Source organism: Triticum aestivum, chromosome 4A (genome assembly GCF_018294505.1).
Source record: "Triticum aestivum cultivar Chinese Spring chromosome 4A, IWGSC CS RefSeq v2.1, whole genome shotgun sequence".
NCBI classification, from domain to species: domain Eukaryota; kingdom Viridiplantae; phylum Streptophyta; class Magnoliopsida; order Poales; family Poaceae; genus Triticum; species Triticum aestivum.
The window spans coordinates 438,144,219-438,160,970 of NC_057803.1; positions in this window are offsets into that span (position 1 = coordinate 438,144,219).

The following is a 16,752-nucleotide window of genomic DNA, read 5'->3' on the forward strand; positions in this document are numbered from 1 at the left end:
TGGGCAGTTATAAATTCACCAAGGTGCTTATGGATGGGGGCAGCAGCATCGACATATTATACTATGATACTTTCCGTCGGATGAGCCTAACGGACAAGGATCTTAAGCCGTCTTTCCACAATATTTCATGGAGTGGTGCCTGGCAAGTCGGCTTACCCAGTGGGAAAGATTGCTCTGGAAGTGACCTTTGGAGATGAACATAACTATAGAGGAGAGATGTTGTGGTTTGAAGTAGTTAAGATTAAAAGTACTTATCACACTTTATTTAGACGATCGGCTTACACCAAATTCATGGCTTGCCCTTGTTATGTATATCTGCAACTTAGGATGCTAGGGCCAGAGGGGACAATCATAGTTCATAGGAATTGCAAACTCGCCTTAGAGTGCAAGGAATGAGACACGGTTTACGCAGAGCCAGCCTATGCCATGGAGGAGCTCAAGTATTACAAAGATAATGTTGACCCGGTGGACATGACTCCTATGAAGAAACCCACCGCAGAGACAAACCCGCCACTTAAGTTTAAGTTAGTGAAAGATACACAACAAGTTAATTTTGTCCCTGGTGATTCTTCTCAGCAGTTTACCATTGGGACAGGGATGAATCCTAAATAGGAAAGCTCGCTCATCGAATTCATCCATGAGAATCGGGACATCTTTGCATGAAAACCTTCTGACATGTTAGGTGTACCGAGAGAATTCGCTGAGCACTGCCTTAATATTGATCCTAAGATGAAACTTGTTCGCCAATTCCTTCGTCATTTTAATGAGGAGAGGCGTAAGGCTGTTGGAGAAGAAGTGGCCCGGCTCCTAGCTACTGGGTTCATCATTGAGGCATTCCACCCATAAAGGCTGGCTAACCCGGTGCTTGTGCTTAAGAAGAACGACACTTGGCATATGTGTGTTGACTATATAGATCTAAACAAGGGTTGTCCGACCGATCCATTTTCTCTCCCTCGCATTGACCAGATCATTGATGCTACAACGGGTTGTGAGAGTTTGTGTTTCTTGGATGCATACTCTGGATATCATCATATCAAAATGGCCGTTGAAGACCTGGAGAAAACAGCTTTCATTACACCTTTTGGAGCTTTTTGTTATATGTCTATGCCTTTTGGACTCAAGAGTGCCTAGGCGACTTACCAGCATTGTGTATAGAATTGCTTTCATAAGAACATTGGACGGAATGTTCATGCTTATGCTAATTTTTGCTCGTTTTTTACATCGCAGGAAATAAATACCAAACGGAGTCCAAACATAGTGAAACTTTTTGGTGAATTTTCTGGACCAGAAGACACAAGATGGGCCAAAGAAGTACCAGAGGGGTGCCCCAAGGGGGCACAACCCACCTGGGCGCGCCTGGGAGCCCATGCATGCCCTGGTGGGTTGTGCCCACCTCAGTGGCCTCACGCAACACCTCTTCACCCTATAAATACCCAAATGTTCCAAAAACCTAGGGGAGTCGACGAAACACAATTCCAGCCGCTGCAAGTTCCATAACCATGAGATCCAATCTAGACACCATCACGGAGGGGTTCATCATCCTGATTGGTGCCTCTCCGATGATGCGTGAGTAGTTCATTGTAGACCTATGGGTCCGTAGGAAGTAGCTAGATGGATTTCTCTCTCTCTTTTGATTGTCAATACAATGGTCTCTTGGAGATCTACTTGATGTAACTCTTTTTTGCGGTGTGTTTGTTGGGATCCGTTGAACTTTGAGTTTATGATCAGATCTATTTTATCCTTGAAAGTTATTTGATTTTTGATCTCTTATATGCATGATTATTTATAGCCTCGTATTTCTTCTTCAAATCTTTGGTTTAGTTAGGCGGACTAGATCAATTTTCTTGCCATTGGAAGATGTACTTTGTGATGGGTTCGGTCGTGCGGTGTTCTTTCCCATTGATAGAAGGGGCAACAAGACACGTATTGATCGTTGCTATTAAGGATAACAAGATGGGGTCTATTCCTACATGAATAGATCTTCTCTACATCATGTCATCGTTCTTGTTGCATTACTCTGTTTTTCCATGAACTTAATACACTAGATGCATGGTGGATAGCGGTCAATGTGTCGAGTAATAGTAGTAGATGCAGGCAGGAGTCGGTCTACTAATCTTGGACGTGATGCCTATATAATGATCATTGCCTAGATATCATCATAATTATTTGACGTTCTATCTATTGCCCAACAGTAATTCGTTTACCCACCGTGTGCTATTTTTTGAGAGAAGCCACTAGTGAAATCTACGGCCCCCGGGTCTATTCTTTATCATATTTGCTTTCCGATCTATTATTTGCCTTTGAGATCTATTTTTATTTGCTTTTATTTTCAGATCTATTATTCCAAAAACCCCCAAAATACTTTGCTGCATATTTTATTTGATATCTATTTATCCAATCTATCACAATTTTACCTATCTTTTACCGGGAGAATCAAGTCAGGTCTCCTGACAATTCTCCAATTTTGGATGCCGTTACCTAAAAGGGATTGACAACCCCTCATAAGCGTTGGGTTGCAAGTATTTGTTCGTTGTGTGCAGGTACCATTTACATAGTGTTGATGTTTCTCCTATTGGATTGATACCTTGGTTTCATAACTAAGGGAAATACCTACCATAGTGTTGATGTTTGTGTGCAATCTTGTTTGCGTAGTCACGATGCCTCAAGAAAATACCAAGCTATGTGATTTTTCTAATACCAAATAATAATGATTTTATTAGCACTCCGATTGCTCCTCCCGCCACTAGTGCTGAGTCTTGTGATATTAATGCCGCTTTGTTGAATATTGTTATGAAAGATCAATTTTCTGGTACTCCTAACGAGGATGTCGTGTCCCATCTAAACACATTCGTAGAATTATGCGATATGCAAAAGAAAAAAGATGTGGAAAATGATATTGTGAAGTCGAAATTATTCCCGTTTTCTTGGTGAGATCGCGCAAAAATTTGGTTTTCTTCTTTGCCTCACAATAGTCTCGATTCTTGGGATAAATGCAAAGATGATTTTATTACTAAGTATTTTCCGCCCATGAAAATTATTTCCCTTAGGACAGAAATCATGAATTTCAAGCAACTTGAGCATGAACATGTTGCGCAATCTTGGGAAAGAATGAACTTGATGCTAGAAATTGTCCTACTCATGGTTTAAATCTTTTAGATTTCGCCGTGGTTGGCAATCTTGGGAAAGAATGATCATACAATTTTTTTACGCGGGAATTAATTTTGTCTCTAGAAATCCTTTAGATTTCGCCGTGGTTGGCACTTTTATGGAAATTACTTCGGGTGAAGCTACTAAATTGCTTGAGAATATTACGGCTAATTATTCACAGTGGCATACCGAAAGAGCACCTACTGGTAAGAAGGTTAATTCTATTGAAGAAATTTCTACTTTGAGTGAAAAAGTTGATGCTCCTATGAAGTTGGTTGCTAATAAAAATGCTCCTACTGATCTTAATGATGTTCCTTTGTCTACTTTGATTGAGCAAAACAGTGATGTCATAGATGTGAATCTTATCTCACAAAACAATTTTAATAACAATGCTTATAGAGGTAATTTTAATCCTAGGCCTTTTCCTGGAAAATCCTCTAATAATTATGGTAATTCCTATGGTAATTTTTCTTACAATAATAGGAACACCTCTGATCTTGAGGATAATATTAAATAATTTATCAATGCAAAAAAGTCTTTCAATACTATGATAGAAGAAAAATTGAATACAATTGATGATATGTCTAGAAGCATTGATAGAATTTCTCACGACGTAGAAAATATCAAGTTGAAAATTTTTGTACCCCAAGTTGATGAATCAATTAAAGCTTTATATGTTTCTATGGATGAAAATAAGAAAAGAACCACTATGCTTAGAGCTAAAAGAGAATTTTTAGAAAGAGCATTTTCTAGTGACTGCTTTCATAAAAATGATGAAGATCTTAAAATGATTGGTGTTCATTCTATTGATTCCTTGTTTATTAAAATTGATATTGATGAAAAAGGGACTAAAGAAGAGTCAACTTTAGCTTGAATGCGTCCCTATAATTTGGAAGGTGAAAATCTTGTTGAGAAAATTGCTAAAAGTGGGTTTGGAGAGGTCAAAACTTTAACTAGTGATGCACCCACTTTTTTGGATTATGAAGACTTTAATTATGATAATTGTTCTTCGATTGATTGTATTTATTTGTAGCAATCCATGACAAATTCACCCCATGCTTATGAACAAAATAAAGCTTTTACTAAACATATCGTAGATGCCATGATGAAAGATTTAGAAGAAAAGTTGGAATTAGAGATTTCAATTCCTAGAAAATTACATGATGAATGGGAACCTACTATCAAAGTCAAGATTAAAATTTATGAGTGCTTTGCTTTTTGTGATTAGTGTTTCCACAATTCCGAAATCTTTATGTGATGTTCTTGTTCTTACCGATATTCAAGAATGTTCTCTTAATTGCACTTGGCGGATTCTATTATTAAAAAGCCTATGGGAAGAATTAATGATGTTCTTATTCTTGCAAATAGGAATTATGTGCCCATAGATTTTATAGTTCTTGATATTAATTGCAATCTGTCTTGTCCTATCATACTTGGTAGACCGTTTTACGCACTATAGGTGCCGTGGTTGATATGAAAGAAGGGAATATTAAATTTTAATTTCCACTAAGAAAGGGTAAGGAACAATTCCCTACAACAAGAATTAGGCCACCATATGAATCAATCATGAGGGCATCCTATTGATCTAGAACCAAAGATGACAATACTTGAATCTATGCATTATGCCTAGCTAGATAGGGGCATAAAACGATAGACCTTGTTGGGAGGCAACCCAATGAATAAATTTTATTTTTGCCTTTTTCTTTCTGTTCTTGAGTATTTGCAGAATTATGCTACTGTAATGAGTGTGTTTTCCATGTTTTAATTAGTGTTTGTGCTAAGTAAAGTCTTTGGGATCATGTTTGGTGATAGTTGATTTGATCTTATTGAAAAATAGAAACTGTAGCGCCCAATAAATAATTTTGTTAAATCACATATGCATGATAAAATTCTATTTTTTTACACAAGATTTATATTCAATTTCCCGCGTTTTCCTAATTTTTTAGAATTTTTGGAGTTACAGAAGTATACGAAATTTTCAGATTGCTACCGACTGTTCTATTTTTGACACATTCTGTTTTCTTTGCGTTGTGTGCTTATTTTGACAAATACATGGTTTGTATTGGAGGGTATAAGCCATGGTAAAGTTGGAATACATTACTTAGAGTGGTTATTTGCTTTGTTATACTAACGAATCTCACGAAGGTTTTGTTGAGTTTTATGTGATTGAAGTTTTCAAGTTTTGGGTGAGATCACGATGGATGAAAGAATAAGGAGTAAGAAGAGCCTAAGCTTGGGGATGCCCCATGGCACCCCAAGTTATTATCCAAAGAGAAGCAAGAGACTAAGCCTGGGGATGCCCTGGAAGGCATCCCCTCTTTCTTCTAACGACCATCGGTATTTTACTTGTAGCTATATTTTTATTTGTCATATATCATGAGTCTTGCATGGAGCGTCTTGTATTATATGAGTCTTTTCTTGTTTTGCTTTTTAGTTTGTGTCATCTATCCTTGCTGGACACACCTATTTGAGAGAGCCAAAATTATGCTATGATTTGTTAGAATTGCTCTATGTGCTTCACTTAATTTTTTTGAGCTATGGAATTGCTCTAGTGCTTCACTTATATCTTTTTGAGCATAGTGTGCTTTAATATTTTTGAAGAAATGCTCTCATGCTTCACCTAGATTTATTTGAGAGTTATTAATTTTTTTAAGAAATTCTCTCATTCTTCACTTATATTATTTTGAGAGAAGAAATTTTTATGCTCAGGTTCTTCACTGAAATTTGTTTGAGCTTATCAAACGCAACATATGAAAATAGTCCCAAAGTGATAGATATTCAAGAGGGATATAATAAAAACTTTCGTGAAGATCATTGGACAAAATAAACTTGATTCTTTGTAAAATAGTTTTGAGATATGTTGATAATGATATGTGAGTCATGTTGGTGAGGAATTATGCTTTAGTAAGAATATTGGTGTTAAGGTTTGTGATTCCCTATGCAAGAACAAAAGTCAATAGTTATGAAATGAAATTACATCCTACTTATGGTGCATTATTCGGTGTTAGTTATGCTTAGTGCTCGCTTATGTGATTTTTCGTTTCTTGGTTGGTTGCTTCTCAATCTATTTGCTAGCCTCCACTTGTAATAAGTAGAAATACTACTTGTGCATCCAAAATCCTATAACCAGTTTTGCCATATGAGTCCACCACAACTACCTATATGCGTTATTTCCATACCATCCTAAGCTAATTTGTATGTGCCATCTGTAATTTTCAAAATAAACTCCCTTTTTGTGTGCTCGTACCGCTCATGAATCGGCATGGGGTGGCTAATATTTTCCATGCTAGATGTGTTATTCTCAAGATGAGTGCTTATTCAATTGTCATTGCACGAGAGTGATGCGGTAATAGGGATGCCTAGTCCCGAAATGAAAAAGAAATTTACTTTATGTTGTCAAATAATAAATTCCTTGGAAAGTGTTGGTATGGACGGTACCCATGGATACGGTTAGCCGTGGAATGTGAAATAATTTCGGAAAAAGGAATACACTTTATTTTCTGTTTGGGAATCACCTATGATATATCTAGCATGGAAAGTGTTGGGAATTACTCAGTCGTTTTTGTTGACGGGAAAAGTATGCCTCTCAAAAAAATTTATCTCTCAATTTAAGCTTTGAGCTCTAACACCTCTACAAATACCTACTCCCCTCTGCGAAGGGCCTTTCTTTTTTTACTTTATGCAACTTTTATTTTTATTTGTTGATCATTGGATGTAGCTAATATGCGAGTGTGTTTCATGAATTTATCAATGATTGAGCATGATGGGCTAGGGATAACTTTCTTTAGTGTTTATATTTTGAAAGACATGGTTGCTTGTTGATATGCTTGAGTATTGGAATCTTCATGTCAAAACTAGACTATTGCTTTCAATCGTATAAAAGTCCAAATGTCCATGCTACAAAAGAAAAAAATGTGTGATGAACATGTTAGGCAACATTCCACATCAAAATTTTTGTTTTTATCATTTTTGATTGTTCCATGTTTTTATATTATCATTCTTGGATGTTTTAGAATTATTTTATAGGAACTTTATATCATTTTTGGGACTAACCTATTGACATAGTGCCTAGTGCTAGTTGTTGTTTTTCGCTTGTTTTACATCGTAGAAATGAATACCAAACAGAGTCCAAATGCAACGAAACTTTTTGGAGAATTTTTGTAGACCAGAAGACACAAGATGGGCCAAAGAAGTGCCAGAGGGGTGCCCCGAGGGGGAACAACTCACCTTGGTGCCCCTGGGGGCCCAGGCGCACCCTGGTGGGTTGTGCCCACCTCGGTGGCCTCCCACACCGCCTCTTCGCCCAGTAAATACCCAAATATCCAAGAAACCCTAGGGGAGTCGACGTAACAAAATTCCAGCTGCCGCAAGTCCCAGAACCACGAGATCCAATCTAGACACGATCACAGAGGGGTTCATCATCCTCATTGGTGCCTCTCTGATGATGCGTAAGTAGTTCATTGTAGACCTACTGGTCTTTAGGTGGTAGCTAGATGGCTTCCTCTCTCTCTCTCTTTTGATTCTCAATACAATGGTCTCTTGGATATCTTTTTGATGTAACTCTTTTTTGCAGTGTGTTTGTTGGGATCCGATGAACTTTGAGTTTATGATGAGATCTATTTATCCATGAAAGTTATTTGAGTTTTGATCTCTTATATGCATGATTATTTATAGGCTTGTATCTCTTCTTTGAATCTTTGGTTTAGTTAGGCCGACTAGATCGATTTTTCTTGCCATGGGAAGAGGTGCTTTGTGATTGGGTTCGGTCGTGCGGTGTTCTTTCCCAGTGACAGAAGGAGCAGCAAGACACGTATTGATCGTTGCTATTAAGGATAACAAGATGGGGTCTATTCCAACATGAACAGATCTTGTCTACATCATGTCATCGTTCTTATTGTGTTACTCCATTTTTCCATGAACTTAATACACTAGATGCATGCCGGATAACGGTCGATGTGTGGAGTAATAGTAGTAGATGCAGGAAGGTGTCGGTCTACTAATCTTGGACGTGAGGCCTATATATTGATCATTGCCTAGATATCATCATAGTTATTTGAAGTTCTATCATTTGCCCAACAGTAATTCGTTTACCCACTATGTGCTATTTCTTGAGAGAAGCCACTAGTGAAATCTGCGACCCCTGGGTCTATTATTTATCATATTTGCTTTCCGATCTATTATTTGACTTTGAGATCTATTTTTATTTGCTTTTATTTTTAGATCTATTATTCCAAAAACCCAAAAATACTTTGCTGCATATTTTATTAGCATCTTTTATTTGAGTTCTATATATCCAATCTATCACAATTTTACCTATGTTTTACCGGGGAGAATCAAGTGAAGTCTCCCGAAAACTCGCCAATTACTGACGCCATTATGTAAAAGGGATTGACAACCCGTCAAAAGCATCGTGTTGCAAGTATTTGTTATTTGTGTGCAGGTACCATTTACATAGTGTTGCTTGGTTCTCCTACTGGATTGATACCTTGGTTTCATAACCGAGGGAAATACCTACCGTAGCTGTGCTGCATCATCCTTTCCTCTTTGGGGAAATACCGACGTAGTTCAAGCGACATCGCGCTCAAGAAGCAGCTAGCTGAGCCAACCATCTTGGCTGTTCCCATAGACAAAGAGCCTTTGCTCCTGTACGTGGCGGCTAATAATAAGGCTGCTAGTGTAGCAGTTGTCATGGAGCGCAAGTAGGCGGGTAAAGAGTATCCAGTATAGCGGCCGACTTATTATGTCAGTGAAGTTCTTATAGAGTCCAAGCAAAGATAGCCACATTGGTAGAAGCTGGTGTTTAGGGTGTTCATGGCCAGCCGCAAACTTAAGCATTATTTCCTTGGACATCCAATCAAAGTGGTCAGTTCTGCTCCACTTGGTGATATAATTCAAAACAAGGAAGCTACTGGCCGGGTTGCTAAGTGGGCTATTGAGCTTGGATCACATCATCTGAAGTATGTACCCAGAACAACCATCAAGTCTCAAGCTTTGGTGGATTTTATAAATGACTGGACAGAGCTGCAAACACCAGAGGAGAAGCCCGACAATACATATTGGACTATACACTTTGATGGGTCCAGGAAGTTGGAAGGCTTGGGGGCTGGAGTTATCTTGGAGTCGGCACGAGGTGATAAATTTTGTTATGTCTTATGGCTCATGTTCCCTTTTACTAACAATGCAACTGAGTATGAAGCGTTTCTCCATGGACTATGAATGTCCAAGGAGATGAACTTGAGCCTGGTTAGGTGTCTGGGCGACTTCGACTTGGTGGCTCAACAAGTCTCAGGAAAGTGGGACTCAAAAGACCCGCTCATGGTGGCTTATCGTCAGGCAGTGTGTTGGGGCTCAGGAATGACACATATGGGATACCTCGGGGAGTCCCTTCTATGGTTGGCGGGGCATGGGGTTGTGAAAAGAGCGGGCCTAGAAGATCAACGTGGGGGGATTTTTACCCAGGTTCGGGCCGCAAACGATGCATAAAACCCTAGTCCTGCTTTGTGTGTATTTAGTGTTCTTGAGCTCTTGAACTAGCTCCGGTGCATGCCCAGTCCAAAAAGTACGAATCCCTCCTCATTACACCTCGGGCCTCCTTTTATATGTCAAAGGGGTTGCCAAAGTGGCACACATGAGGTGGAAAGTATGTATAGTGTACAAGTCTATTGCCTGGCATCGTAGGACAAACACATTTAATGCGCTGCCGACGTGCCCTCTTGCTTTATCAGGGACGGCAAAGAAGCTCGTCCCGCCCATCACCGCTTCGCCTCGCTCTGACGTGCGTCCAAGCTGATGAGGCATGCAGCGCCATGCTGGCTGGCTAGCTGCTGAGCTGGTGCGATGGTAGGGTCTTCATGAAGATCGGCATGCCACCACCCAGGTGCTTGGCTAGTAGGCCTAGAAGCTGCATGCTGCCACGCAGGCGCTCGCCTAGTTGGCGGGCTGGCCGCCACGTCGGAACGGGTGCGAGGCAGTGAAACTCTAGCAAGTGCGGGCCTGGCCTCGGCCCCGCAGATGCTCCCATCAATGGTATTGCCGGGGTCTTGTGGCCGTCCCCGGCAAGGGTCTTGCCAGGGGTCTTTGGTCGTCCCTAGCAAGATCTTGCTGGGGGTCTTCGTCTTCTGGTTCTCATCTAGGCTTGCATGCCACTATGCAAGGCACCCCTGAGTTTTGGTCTTGACGCTGTCGATGGTGTCGGAGTTCTCAGGCTCAAGGGTGGTGGCCTTGCTGGTGTTGGGAAAGTTTCCCCCGGCAAGGCTCTTGCCGGGGTTATATAGGCCGCCCCAGGCAAGGGTCTTGCCGGGGAAAGCTCACCTTGTCCCTTCGCTCTTCATGCTTCTGGCTTGAGTGCTGCCTTGGCAGTCTTGTACCTTTGCTTCCTCTGCTCCGCCAAGCATGGCCGCGGGTGTGGCTATGACTGCCCGTGCACAAGTAAAGGGGTACAGAAAGGCCGCTACTTTTGTACACGGACAAGAGCCCCCGGGCCTGGGCCACACATAAGCGCAGAGCATTGTTGGGCCAGGCCTAGAACGGTGCGCGGGCACGCGTGGTAGAGTTTTACCTGTGGTAACTCCCTTGCCAGTTGCGCTTCCCCACGACCCGCATTGAGTGCGTGACATGGGGGCCGTGTGTGGGATGGTCACAACATGCTTGCATCACCTCGTGGTGAATAGTAAAGAGGCTGCCCGCGTCTTCCCCATAAAAAAGACGAAATCGCAGGGGCGCTGCTCATTTACCCTTTGTGCCCTTTCCCATCTTGGAACCGCCATTCTCTTCTTTTTCCTCAAGCACAAATGGAAGCTCTCGCCTCTTCTCGCCACCGCCGCCACCTCTTCTTAGTTGCCATGGCGCCCAAGACAGGCAAGGGCAAGGGAGTGGCTAAGGACGCTGGGGAGAAAGAGGCACCGGAGAGCGAGTTGGTGGAGATGCGGACGGAATGCGCCATCTTCACCACGACGGTCGACGCGCTCACCCTCAAGGAGAAGTTCAGGCCGCTGTGGGGGACGGAGACGTCGGGGCACCCTGCCACGCGTATCATCCCCGCTTCCTTTTCCAAGGCCGGTCCAAATCGGTATTCCTTCTTTGTCGATTACTTCTCATGCGGGATCTGCCCCCTTCCTCTGATTTCTTCAACGACATCATGCACACCTACGGCTTCCATCTTCTGGATTTTATGCCGAACGCCGTGGCGTGCATGGCCTTCTTTGCCCATCTTTGTGAGGGCTTTGCCGGAGTGCATCCCAGCACGGCGCTCTTCCGCCACTACTTCACCCCTCGCATCCAGCCAGGGGCTGCCATCTCTGGCTGCATCACCTGGATCCTGAGGACCCAGAGCAGGGGAATATACCCGGAGTGCGCCTAGAAGGAGAGGTGGGAAGAGTGGTTGGCCGGTGGTGCTGGATCATGGAGGCAGATCCACAGGAGTTCTGCCGGGTCTATCGGGAGCCACCTGTCCGCAGAAAGGACTGGCGCGATGTCGACGATGATGACAAGAAGTTCATGGTCGCTACCACCGGGATCCATCGCCTCACCTCGACCGGGCTCACTCTCAAGATGACGGGTGCCGATTTCATCCATCGCCGGATTTCCCCGCTACACAATAAGGGGAGGCCAGCCTGGGACTTCAGGAACGCGGCCGACATCATGAGGCTCCGCCCCGGTCTGAATCACAACTTCACGGTGCTGCAACACACCCAGTTTTGCCGGAGGCTTTTTCAGCTCAAGGTTGATGAGGTCAGCAGGGCCGAGAGGACCGGCAAGGCTGGCAAGGCCGGCAAGTCTCTGTTCAGGTTCCCGGTGGAGGTGGTCTCGCTGAGCAACAACTCTTGCCAGACCACCATCATCGCCATGATGGCAGTCTTCAACACGCACGGCCTCGACCTAACTTGGGCCGAGCTAGAAGCAAAGCTGGTGCATGAATTCTTTGATAGCTTGTCTAAGAGGTATGTTCGTGATGAGTCGTAGCTCATCTGCGACACCACCGAGGAGGATCTAGTGTACATCACCGCCCGAGCGAAGGAGGCAACGCTTGCCTAGGAGGTCGACAGCCTCGGCACCGTGGAGGACGAGACCGACATGGCCGTAGAGGAGAGAAAGTTTGCCGAGTGGACGGGAGCTGTTGAGGGGTCCAACAGTGCTGGCGCTGGGGTCCCCCTTGTTGAAGACGTGGTCGAGGAGTCGGTCGAAGAGGAGATCGAGGTGGATGACCCTCCGGCCCCAGGGAGAAAATGTGTCCTGCGGCGGGCTAGCTCCGACGAGCCGGTCCGGCCCGGCAGGACCACGCAGCGGCAACAGGCCTAAGTGCAACCCGCGCACGAGAAGAGGGATGCGGCGGTGAAGAAGGCCACGACCGCCGCTTCTTCCTCATCCATGTGGCGCAGGACGCCTTCGCCTTCCCCTACCCCCGCGGACGCCGCCCCGGAGGCCGACTTCGACCTTGGGTCCTTCAGCCCGAAGAGGAAGAGGAGGCCAGCAAAGGAGGACAAGTAAGCTTCTCGCCCTTCATCATTTCTGACCCTCAGCTTGTGCCATCTTCCCCGACTTGATCTTATCTTTGCAATGACATGGAGACGCTGGCCCAGAGGGTGGCGAAGAGGGCCAGGGCTTTGATGGGCGACAAGCCCCCGGCGAGCACTCCGCGCATGCCGGTGTTGGTGGTGATCAGCCCGGACAACAGCCCTCGACGCAGCCCCCACTTCAGCCTCCAGCGTGAGTTCATCACGCACTCCCCATCGGCGGGCGTTGGGGCATGAATCCTTGGTGCTGACCTTGCGGGGTTTGCAGGAGGAGAGAGGCAACAGGAGGAGGCACTGAGGGCCACCCCCGACACTCCGCCCCCTTCAACCACGCCACCAAGAGGGGCTCACCGGCTAGGGCACCTTCCGCTGAGCGCACGCGCACGGAGGAGGAGAAAGCATGGGCACTGGTGGCTCCGTCCCGACAACGAACAGTGGCAGGGAGGGAACCACTTCTGCTCATCTCGGCATAGGTAAGCGGCCTACCTCCTGTCCCTTGCTATCTCTACCATGCAATGTCCTCTCTTGTTTCTTTGTTCTGAACTTTGATTTTGTCCCTGCTTCATTCTCCATTCTGGTTTCCAAACCCTCCTTCGATGGACCAGGTGGACGTCGATGCCGTCATTGAGGAGGTTGCCAGTGTCGGATGTGGGGTTCCGGCAAACCCTTAGGGTTCGAACACTGGGGTGCGTGCGAAATCTTTCCCTCCGACCGATCTACGCCCTTGCTCGCTAAGATCTTGCGAACGAACTCGACAAACTCGCAACACAGAAAGACACGGGGTTTATACTGGTTTGGGCCACCGTCATGGTGTAATACCCTACTCCAGTGTGGTGGTGGTGGATTGCCTCTTGGGCTGATGGTGAACAATACAAGGGGAAGAACAGCCTCCAGAGGTTGAGGTGTTCTTGTGCGTATGAACTTGTGGTGTGTAGATTCCCTCAAGCTAAGATGAGATGCCCCTACTACGATGGTGGCCAGCCCTATTTATAGAGGCCCTGGTCCTCTTCCCAAATATTGAGCGGGAAGGGAGCCAACAATGGCGGGCTAATTTGAAGGGGGACAGCTAGTACAAGCTATCCTGACAAAAGCTGTCTTCACCTGTGAAAGGCTCTGGTGGTGACGCCGTATTGGGCTCCATGATGACCTCCATCTTGCAGTCCATGGTCTTGGTCTTGTTGCATCGAAATGGCAACCTTTGCCTGAGGCCTCGGTACTCCACGGCTACACTCGCCTCCTTTGCACCAAAGAGGAAACAAGGACGCGGCGCGCGCTGGCACCCGCCTGGCGCCCGGCTGGTGTCGATCGTCATGGCTCATGTCATAAGAGCCTCGTGAGGTTTGCCCTGCCTTGATATCTCCGCCCCTCGCGAGCCTGCCTGACTAGGCCGCTCGAGAGGAGGTCTTGCGTTGTTCGCCTCGTGAGGCTTGGACCCTCGCGAGGGTCTTGGATGCTTTGTTGATGAAGATGGGTCGTACGGCCTGCTGGCTCCGCCACGCCGCGGGCCCCAGAACACCGACAGTAGCCCCGGGGCCCAATGTGCGCGCGGGCTTGGCTTCGCGGCGAAGCCAAGGGTCAAGTTCGGAGCACCACATGCCCCATAAGCCTACGGCCTCGGTCGACGTGTGGCGGTTGATTGGACGTGGCATCCTCGCCTGGATGGGGGGCTGCGCCTTGTGAGCGGCTGTGGCCGCGCATGGCTCTTGCTTCTTGCGGTTCCTAGGTGGTCTTGGTGATGAACTCCTGAGCGGTGGGCACTCCTTGCCCTGTGCTTTCCCGAGGAAAGTGTGCCGTGAAGCACACTTCCAAGTGGTGCCCAAGCGCCTCCCTCGTGAGGTTGGGAAGGTCTGAGGCTCTCCAGGAGAGAGCCCCCCGAGTTCTGCCTGAGGAGGGCACCGGGCGTGCTTTCCTATGCGGTGGAGGGAGGCGCCCCTGGAGTGGGCGCTGATCCCGACGACGCTCCTGATGCGACGCCATTTTCTTGGGGTCCTGCGCGGCGTGGCAGCTTCTTCTTGGGGATGGTCTCCAGAGGGCCTTCACTTGTGCTCTCAGGGTTGTCGATTGCTGCGGCTTGGAAGGCGCGCTCAAGGGAGCACACCGCATCCCTTTCTTCACATGGGACCGTGATGATTCCCTCGCTTCCTGGCATCTTGAGAACGTTGTAGCTGTGATGAGTGACTGCCATGAACTTGGCTAGGGATGGATACCCGAGGATGGCATTGTACGGCAGGCGGATGTGCACGACGTCAACGTCGATGAGTTCGGTGCGGTAATTCTTGGGCTCCCCAAAGGTGACAGGCAGGCGGACCTGCCCTATCGATGTGGTGGAACCGCCGGTCACTCCTGAGAAAGGTTTGGTGGGCTGGAGCTGTTCATATGGCACTTGGAGGTTGTCGAACGTGTCGACGGACAGGACGTTGAGCCCTGCGCCGCCGTTGATGAGAGTCTTGGTGACTTGCACATTGCTGATAACTAGGGAACACATCATAGGCAGGGTGCCAGCGGTGGCTGCACACTTGAGCTGGTCTCCCGAGTTGAAGGTGATGGCGCATTGGGACCACCTGAGCGGGCGCGTGGCCTCAAGCTTGGGGAGCACCACGTTCACCTCATGAGCGAACTGTTTGAAGATGCGCTGGTAGGCGGGGGCCTGAGCTCCGCCCAAGATGCAAGCGATCGCACGCGGCTCTTGGAAGCCCCCAGCCCCCTCATCCTAGTGGTGGTCGTCGTTCCTTCTCGGCGGCGGCAATGGGGGAAGACCGGCGTTGCCCTGGGGGCGATCCTCATGAGGCGGGTCCCTCCAGGTGCCCTCGCGATGTTGGTCCTGCCAGCGGTCCTCATGAGGCCGGTCGCGCCACTCCTGGCGCGGGCCACGGTCGTCCTAGTGTCCGCCTCCGCGTCCTCCTCCACGGCCGTAGCCCCGGTCATTGCGCTCGGGGCGTCGACCAAAGTGTCCTTCCCGTATGGCTCTAAGCTCTTGACAGTCACTGGTGTTGTGGGTGTTCAGGTTGTGGAAGGCGCAAAACGGACGGCCGTTCTTGGATGACTCGGGTTGATGTGTGCCTCGCTCGGTGTCGGGCTCCGCTGCTAGCACCACTGCCTCTTTGCGCTTCACGTCCTTGGCCTTCTTCTCCTCCACTCCTGCAGCTGGCAGCTCAAGGAGAGAGAGGCGCCCCTCCTCAGCTCTTGCACACTTGGTCGCCAGGTGGAACAGCTCCTGAGATGTGTAAAGCTCCTCGTGGATAGCCAGCTCTTCCTTCCTCTTGACGTCGCGGACACCGTCTGAGAACGGGGAGATGATGGCTTCGTCCGTGACCTTGGGGATCTTGAGGCGGGTGTTGTTGAAGCGCTGGATGTACTTCTAGAGGGTCTCTCCTGGCTGTTGCTTGATACAGCATAGATCGCCCGCGGCCGGTGGGTGGTTGCAAGTGCCCTGGAAGTTGGCGACGAAGCGGTCGCGCATCTCGTCCCAGGAGGAGATCAAGCCGTGCTGCAGGTTCAGGAGCCAGGAGCGGGCCCCATCCTTGAGACCCATGGGAACCTAGTTCGCCATGACTTTTTCGTCGCCGTTGGCCGCTTCGATGATCAGCTCATAGAGCTGCAGGAACTCCGCAGGGTCGAAGGTGCCGTCGTATCGAGGAGGTAGATCTGGCTTGAACTTGCCTGGCCAGGCGATGCTACGCAGCTCAGGGGTGAAGGCGCGGTAGCCGGCCGTGGTTGCCGAGGCCCGCTTTGGAGGTGGAGCTAGGTCTTGACGAGGTCCGTGCTGCGCCGCTGCAGGCGGTACGTGGTCTTGACGAGGTGGCGCGGGGAGCGCCGGTGCAGCTTCTCGCGGCCGCGGGATTTCTTGGCAGCTTCTTTCTTCACGCGCGGGCGCCGGGCGCGGTGGATCACGCTGCGGAGGCGCGCGCCTTGGTGCCAAGGCACCATCTTGGGGTCGAGTCGGTGGAGGCACGCCATGAGCCCCGTCGCCCGCGGCTGGTTGAGGGGGAGGTAGAGAGTGGGACGGCGTCGAAGAGCCCCCTGCGGCACGGACGAGCTCGACGACGCGGTCGAGCCACTCCTCGTAGAGGTCGTCGACGGGGCGGTAACGCAG